Raw genomic sequence first — 8,468 nt, 5'->3', positions numbered from 1 at the left:
CTCTTGGCAGTGTGTGTGCGTCGTCTGCACCAGACCCCGGAGGGTGGCATGGAGGAAGGAGGAAGGAGGCCTGGGTCTAACGGAGACTGGCCAAATCCTTGATGCAGGAGAGGACACCTGCTCCTCTCTGCAGGAGGGCTGGCCCCAGCCAAGGGACAGGGCTCAGCACCTTGGTCCTGCTCCCGGGATGGCGCCACACGGCAAGTGGCAGAGGCCCCGTCTCGGCCCTGAGCCACCAGACCTGCTGACCTCCTCCCCGTGTGACAGGATGCTGGGAGCGCTCATCAGGCCCACACAGCTACCAGCTCTGCAGCCCCAACCCCGGGTCCCCACCCGTAGATCCCTCCTGATGCCCAAGTCGGGGGCTGAGGGTCCCTGGGTGGCTGGTCTGATAACGGCAATCAGAGGGGGCCTGGGGTCATCCCAGAGGAAACCTGACCTTGACACTGGGCTTCCCTGGATCAAGGGCGGCCCTGACCACCCAGGAGAGCCCCTGCTCTAGCCTAAAGCAGACTGATATACCCGCCCACAGAACAGAGAACCTCTCCAAGGAAGCCACGCTTGCACTCCCAGTCCCACTGCCCCCCCCCCACAGGGATCAGCCTCCCCCGAGGGACACATGGCGGGACCAGGAGGCTTAGCTAACGTGTCAGTTTGCTGGGGCGGCCGTAACAAACCCACAGAGCGGGGGCCTCAGACCACAGAGACAGACTCCCCCACAGCCCCGGAGGCCAGAAGTCCGAGACCGAGGTGCCGGCCGGGCTGGTCCCTGCCGGGGCCGAGGGAGAATCTGCCCCAGGCCTCTCCCAGCTGCTGCATTTGCTGGCGCCTCTGATGTTCTGTGGCTCGCGGAAGCGTCACCGCCATCTCTGCTTCCATCTTCACGTGTGCGTGTCTGTGTCCGTGTCCAAATTTCCCCTTTTTATAAGGGCACCAGTCGTACTGGGTGAGGACCCACCCTGACATCTTGACAACGTCCGCAAAGACCCTGTTTCCAAATAAGGCCGCATTCTGAGGTACTTGGGGGTTAGGACTTCAGTATATGAATGGGGGGCACCTTTCACCCTGTAACAGCCGATGAGCACGCAGTTTGCCTAAAGAAACCTGGCGGGTCCCTGTGCTTGGACTTACGGAGAGTGGAATGCTGTTCCCCCCAGGCCACAAAGGATCAAGGGAGCAGTGAGTCCACGACCGACTTACTAGAAACCCATCCTCCAAACGCACTGTGACCCACCTGGACGGCCCCCCCTCGAGTGCGCAGGTGCCTGACCCCTCCTCCTCTCCGCTACCCTGGTCAGGGGCCCACAGCGGGTGGGAACAGGCCTCTGCCCTCCAGGGACATCCCTCCACTGTCTCCCGAATGCGGGGGCCTCTGCTGAGCAGGGTGGGCAGCCGGGGCTGGGGAGCCTCTCCTGATCCCTGGCAAAGGCTAAGCTCCCACCGCGCCCATGTTTGTGCGCATCTCACTGGATGGCTTTTTTTTTTAACGGCATCCAGATGCCTGAAGGAAGCTATATTGTAAATTGTGTTCTATTTCTGAGCACCAATATCTAAATGAAGCGAGGCACCTGTTGGGGATGGAGGAAGGGAATTTCACAGGCCTAAATAAAGTCCATGTTTGCCCTTCTGTGCCGGCCCATGGAAAATGCTCTTATATTTATATCTGGGCTGGCGGAGGGCAGGGGTGGCAGAGGGTGGGTTGGCAGGCGGGGTGAAGAGAGGCCCGGGCACCTGCCAGGGAGTCGACGTGGAGTGAATGGGGGAGATGTTCCCCTCCGCCCCGGCTGCAGTCAGCATGCCTCGTCCCCGCCATGGGGCCGTATCCCCACCGGCCACTCAGGCCTCACAGCTTCCCACTCTCCGTTCCTCATTCCTCGCGACTTTGCCTCATCAGCTGCATGGACCCGGGGTGCTCACTTAAGATTTGGGTTTTGGAGCCCCCTCCCCCAACACCCACAGATGGGAATCAGGAAGGCGTACAACCGTCCCCCACACCGTCCCGGGTGAGGAGGGCACAGCCACCTCTTTCCTCGCAGGACTGCTACCTGGGTCCCCCCCAGCTACAGGCTCTCTCTACCCAAATTTTACGCATCACATTCCCACTTTTCTCCCTAAAGAAGGCCTTCCGGCCACACAGCTTCAGGCACGTCGTTAGCGCCTCTCTCCAGGGAAGGAGCCCAGGCCGGGGAACGGGAGCCCCAGGACCAGAGGAGCTGGAGGCAGGTGTTTCAGAGGCGGCCCGGCTACGTCTGGGCAAAAGCAGGAGCCTGAGAAATCGCCAGGATTCTGGACAAGAGGAGAATCTGGGAACGAGACGCGGGTGGGGCGGCATCAGCATCACATGAAATCGCTCCCAGGAAGCACGTGACGGGCGGCGGCACTGCCTCCTGCCTGGGACGCGAGCGCCTGGCCCCATGGCTCAGGTCCCGGAACAGGTGCGAGAGGGACACCCAGCCTCTCGGGGGCCCAGCGCCCCGCCCCGCTCCCCGTGGAGAGACCTCTCTCCTGAAGCCCCAGGCGTGCTAAGGTTATGGCTTCCCTTCCAGAAGCCCAGAGGCTTCTATAAATACCATGTTGGGGGTTCTCTGGGAGTTCTAAAATAGTCCACTGGTTACTATCTATACTCAGCGAGCCCACTCCTGGCCTCCACTGGGTGGCTAAGTATAGCTCCCTGGCAAAGTTCAGTGGAACAAAAGTTTCCAGCCGCCATCACCCTGCAGATGGCGGAGGATTCCAGGGAGAGCACCCCGGCTGCCAAGACTCAGAGGCGTCGTGAGAGGCTGGAACGGCTGTGGGGCGTGGCGGCACCCGCTCCCCAAGCCGGGGTCTGTGGGCGTCTGCTGCAAACACAGAGCCTCCACCAGATCCAGCAGTGAGGCGTTCTCGCTCCAGCCTTTACGGTGGCTGGATTCCACTCTGAAGCCTTGGTTTCTGCTTCTGAGCAAAGGGAAGTGGGCTACCCTCTGTTCCAGAATTCAGGAGGGGCCCGGGAGACACAGCAGCAAAAGAAGACACTTAGCACACCAAACGTAAAATATGATCGCTACCTCTAGGGAGACCCTCGACCTTTAACCCCTCCTAGACTCTACGTCCATTTCTTGGCCACCAAGTTCTGGCTCCAGGAAAGCTCTCCTCCCAGCTGCCCACCCCCCAGCCCAAGCCACGCTGCCCAAGAGATGGTCTGGAAGCTGCCCAGGGTGTCCTCAGGTGTCAGCAGAGCGCTGGGGAGAGCTGGAGGACAGGAGGGCAGAAGGTGTGAGGGCGGGGCTCCCACCAGGGTCCGTCCTGCTGGCTGAGCACGGGCCATCCTTGGGTATCATGTGGGATAGAGACCGTCCTCCCAGGCATCAGGCTCCCCACCACCCAGGGTTTCACAGCCAGCTCTGCCCAGGCCTCCCCCTCCCCACACCTCTGCCCCTCAGGGCTGCTTTTGTCCCCTATAAGGATCGCCTGTAACTGGTCCTCAGGACGAGGCGGAATCACCTCAGTCTCGCTCCCAGCTCAAACACCTGCCCCCTCTCCTTCCCCCGGGAACGGGCCTGGGGCCTAGGACGCGGTGACACCTGTACTTCTGTAGGGAAGGCAGGTCATGGAGTCACAGGGGGCTCTGTGAACGCTGCAGCGTGACCTCTGACATGCAGCTGCTCTGAACCGGCCAGAAAGAGGCTGAGACTGAGGGCAGTCGGGGTGGCCCGCCGTCCCAGCGGCTCCGATCACCTCAGGGGTCGTCTCCCTCCTCCTCCAGCAGAGTAGTTCTCACAGGTGGCCTGCAGACCCCTGTCCGGGGGGCCACACTAAGGGAGGCTCGTTACATTCCTCACAACATCGATGGTGCACAAGCAGGGGGCTGCACCGCTGGCAGCTCCGCACGGACCGAGGCACCAAAGCTCACCGCCACGCGCGCACGCAGAGCAGTGCAGCTCCGGGACGGCCTCCATCCTGAGCCCTGGTCCCTGTGATGTTCTGAGTGGAGATGCGGGGAGTGTGCGCGGCCCCCCACGGCCACTGGAGGGGGACCTGCCGTGTGAGGTGTTCAGGGTCAGCTCGACCACTGCCCTCGCAGACGGCTTCTCAGAAAAGGACCAGTGAGCCTCTGCCACTTCAGGGAGGATGGACAGACAGTACTGACTGCCAATGACAGCACCTGTGCTTTCAAGAGAAAATGGCCATTTTGGAGACGTCTGTCTTCCGTAAAAGCTCGGCAATTTCCCAATCTTAAAGACTTTTCGGATGAGGAACTGGGTTTCTCATACTGTAAAGTGAAACATGTCAGGGACGTCCCTGGTGGCCCAGTGGTTAAGAATCCGCCTGCCAGTGCAGGGGGCACGGGTTCGAGCCCTGGTCCAGGAAGATCCCACATGCCGCAGAGCAACGAAGCCCGTGCGCCACAACGACTGAGCCTGCGTGCCACAACGACCGAAGCCCACGTGCCTAGAGCCCGTGCTCTGCAACAAGAGAAGCCACCGCAATGAGAAGCCCGGGCACCACAACGAAGAGGAGCCCCCACTCCCCGCAACCAGAGAAAGCCCGCGTACAGCAACAAAGACGCAACGCAGCCAAAAATAAATAAATAAATTTATATTTTTAAAAAAAAGAAATGTCAGCATTTGGAAGCTCTGTACACAGTCAGTGAAGCACTATTTTCCAAATGACCGATGCGGATGTCACAAATCCCCACCTGGACCAAAGACGCAAAGCACCAGACAGACCAGGGAAGCCAGCAGAGCGGATTGCGGGAAGCTCACTGCCGGTGCCGGGATCACAGCAGACCTGGCAGAGTTCTGGTGCTTTCAAACCAGAGCCACATCATCTGAAAGTGGTTCCAGCGAGTCCCCGCCACACGGCTAGGTTTCCTTCCCACACATCAGCCAAAGCGTCACAAGGAGGAAGCTGAGAGGACAGCCTGGCCACAGACGTCCACGGGGCTGCACGTGGACACTCGCAAAGATGCAAAACACCACCACTCTCCGCACTACAACTTTGCTTCAGAAAATAGCTATTGTTGTGATACACCATATTAACAAATTGAAGGAGAAAAACCATATGATCATCTCAATAGATGCAGAGAAAGCTTTCGACAAAATTCAACACCCATTTATGATAAAAACCCTGCAGAAGTAGGCATAGAGGGAACTTGCCTCAACATGATAAAGGCCATATATGACAAACCCACAGCCAACATCCTCCTCAATGGTGAAAAACTGAAAGCATTTCCACTAAGATCAGGAACAAGACAAGGTTGCCCACTCTCACCACTCTTATTCAACATAGTTTTGGAAGTTTTAGCCACAGCAATCAGAGAAGAAAAGGAAATAAAAGGAATCCAAATCGGAAAAGAAGAAGTAAAGCTGTCACAGTTTGCAGACGACATGATACTATACATAGAGAATCCTAAAGATGCTACCAGAAAACTACTAGAGCTAATCAATGAATTTGGTAAAGTAGCAGGATACAGAATTAATGCACAGAAATCTCTGGCATTCCTATACACTAAAGATGAAAAATCTGAAAGTGAAATCAAGAAAACACTCCCATTTACTATTACAACAAAAAGAATAAAATATCTAGGAATAAACCTACCTAAGGAGACAAAAGACCTGTATGCAGAAAATTATAAGACACTGATGAAAAAAATTAAAGATGATACAAATAGATGGAGAGATAAACCACATTCTTGGATTGGAAGAATCAACACTGTGAAAATGACTCTACTACCCAAAGCAATCTACAGATTCAATGCAATCCCTATCAAACTACCACTGGCATTTTTCACAGAACTAGAACAAAAATTATCACAATTTATATGGAAACACAAAAGACCCTGAATAGCCAAAGCAATCTTGAGAACAAAAAACGGAGCTGGAGGAATCAGGCTCCCTGACTTCAGACTACACTACAAAGCTACAGTAATCAAGACAGTATGGTACTGGCACAAAAACAGAAAGATAGATCAATGGAACAGGATAGAAAGCCCAGAGATAAACCCACGCACATATGGTCACCTTATCTTTGATAAAGGAGGCAGGAAAGTACAGTGGAGAAAGGACAGCCTCTTCAATAAGTGGTGCTGGGAAAACTGGACAGGGACATGTAAAAGTATGAGATTAGATCACTCCCTAACACCATACACAAAAATAAGCTCAAAATGGATTAAAGACCTAAATGTAAGGCCAGAAACTATCAAACTCTTAGAGAAAAACATAGGCAGAACACTCTATGACCTAAGTCACAGCAAGATCCTTTTTGACCCACCTCCTAGAGAAATGGAAATAAAGACAAAAATAAACACATGGGACCTAATGAAACTTAAAAGCTTTTGCACAGCAAAGGAAACCATAAACAAGACCAAAAGACAACCCTTAGAATGGGAGAAAATATTTGCAAATGAAGCAACTGACAAAGGATTAATCTCCAAAATTTATAAGCAGATCATGCAGCTCAGTAACAAAAAAACAAACAACCCAATCCAAAAATGGGCAGAAGACCTAAATAGACATTTCTCCAAAGAAGATATACAGACTGTCAACAAACACATGAAAGAATGCTAAACATCATTAATCATTAGAGAAATGCAAATCAAAACTACAATGAGATATCATCTCACACCAGTCAGAATGGCCATCATCAAAAAATCTAGAAAGAATAAATGCTGGAGAGGGTGTGGAGAAAAATGAACACTCTTGCACTGCTGGTGGGAATGTGAACTGGTACAGCCACTATGGAGAACGGTATGGAGGTTCCTGAAAAAACTAAAAACCGAACTACCATACGACCCAGCAATCCCACTACTGGGCATATACCCTGAGAAAACCATAATTCAAAAAGAGTCATGTACCACAGTGTTCACTGCAGCTCTATTTACAATAGCCAGGACATGGAAGCAACCTAAGTGTCCATCGACAGATGAATGGATAAAGAATATGTGGTACATATATACAATGGACTATTACTCAGCCATAAAAAGAAATGAAATTGAGTTAGTTGTAGTGAGGTGGATGGACCTAGAGTCTGTCATACAGAGTGAAGTAAGTCAGAAAGAGAAAAACAAATACCGTATGCTGACACATATATATGGAATGTAAGAAAAAAAATGTCATGAAGAACCTAGGGGTAAAACAGGAATAAAGACACAGACCTGCTTGAGAATGGACTTGAGGATATGGGGAGGGGGAAGGATAAGCTGTGACAAAGCGAGAGAGAGGCATGGACATAGATACACTACCAAACGTAAAATAGATAGCTAGCGGGAAGCAGCCGCAGAGCACAGGGAGGTCAGCTCGGTGCTTTGTGACCACCTAGAGGGGTGGGATAGGGACGGTGGGAGGGAGGGAGACGCAAGAGGGAGGAGATATGGGAACATATGTATATGCATAACTGATTCACTTTGTTATGAAACAGAAACTAACACACCATTGTAAAGCAATTACACTCCAAAAAAGATGTAAAAAAAAAAAAAAGAAAATAGCTATTGTTCACAAAACGTTACCACATGATGGGTTTATCATTGATAATTTTAAATGAACTTAGTAAACGAATTCAGCAAATTTAACTCCCGAAATGGGTAAAAACAGATGGAAGCCTCCACACGAACTAGCTCTTTGGGGCCCTTAATCGTCTGGGTGGGTGTGGGAACCCCCGACCCTACACGGGACTCTCGAGTGTGAACGTGAGCCCTCAGGGCCCGAGTGGCAGGTGGGCCGCCCGGGGAGGAGCTGGGAGGTGGGTCCGCCGCTCCAGGGAGCCATCCACCGGTCACTCGGGGGAGCTCTGCCCTGACGTGTTTCCTGCTTGATCCACTGACTCCGGAAATGACTCTCCGAGGCCACGTGGTTTCCTCACACGGGCATCACGAGAGACGGGCCCTGTACTCACCTTCCCCACAGTCAGCCAGTTCCACCTCTCAGGCCTTCTCAGACCAGCATCTTCACCTCGACCTTCATGGCCATCTCCCAGGCCGACAGTGGAAGGATCCTCCCGGCCCCCACTGCCATCTCCCATTCAGCCTCCATCCTGCACCCCAAGGGCGGCTCCACTACCTGCTCAGCTAGCGCCATTCCGGCCTCAAGACAGGCTGTCTGCCCCACAGTCTCAAGTTCAAGCCTGTCATCCTTAGCATCGCACACGAGGCCACTTTCTCCCACAAACCCCCGATATGGTGGCAGCCTCTGTATCCCACGTGCCTAACCTCTATCTGACCCGGGACGGACCCTGGACAAACACCAAGGGAATGGGCAAATAAAGAGGGAACGGGGCAAGCCTTGGTCTAAACCAGACCTTCTTCCCGCTTCGATCCAGCTCTGGGGCTTATCTCACGATCACAGCTTTTTCCCGCCCTTGGATAGGGGTCTGCTCTGCTTAGCACAAACGTAATAACCATCATCAGCCCCAGGAGGTCTGACAAGCAGCCTCCTGGGCTCATCCAGGCTGCATGAATCAAGCCCCAGATCTATTTACAGGGGCAGCTGGGC

This window comes from Mesoplodon densirostris, chromosome 19, assembly GCF_025265405.1.
Source record: "Mesoplodon densirostris isolate mMesDen1 chromosome 19, mMesDen1 primary haplotype, whole genome shotgun sequence".
In the NCBI taxonomy this organism is placed as follows: domain Eukaryota; kingdom Metazoa; phylum Chordata; class Mammalia; order Artiodactyla; family Ziphiidae; genus Mesoplodon; species Mesoplodon densirostris.
The sequence above is the reverse complement of the archived record's forward strand: the minus strand, read 5'-3'. Positions refer to the sequence as shown.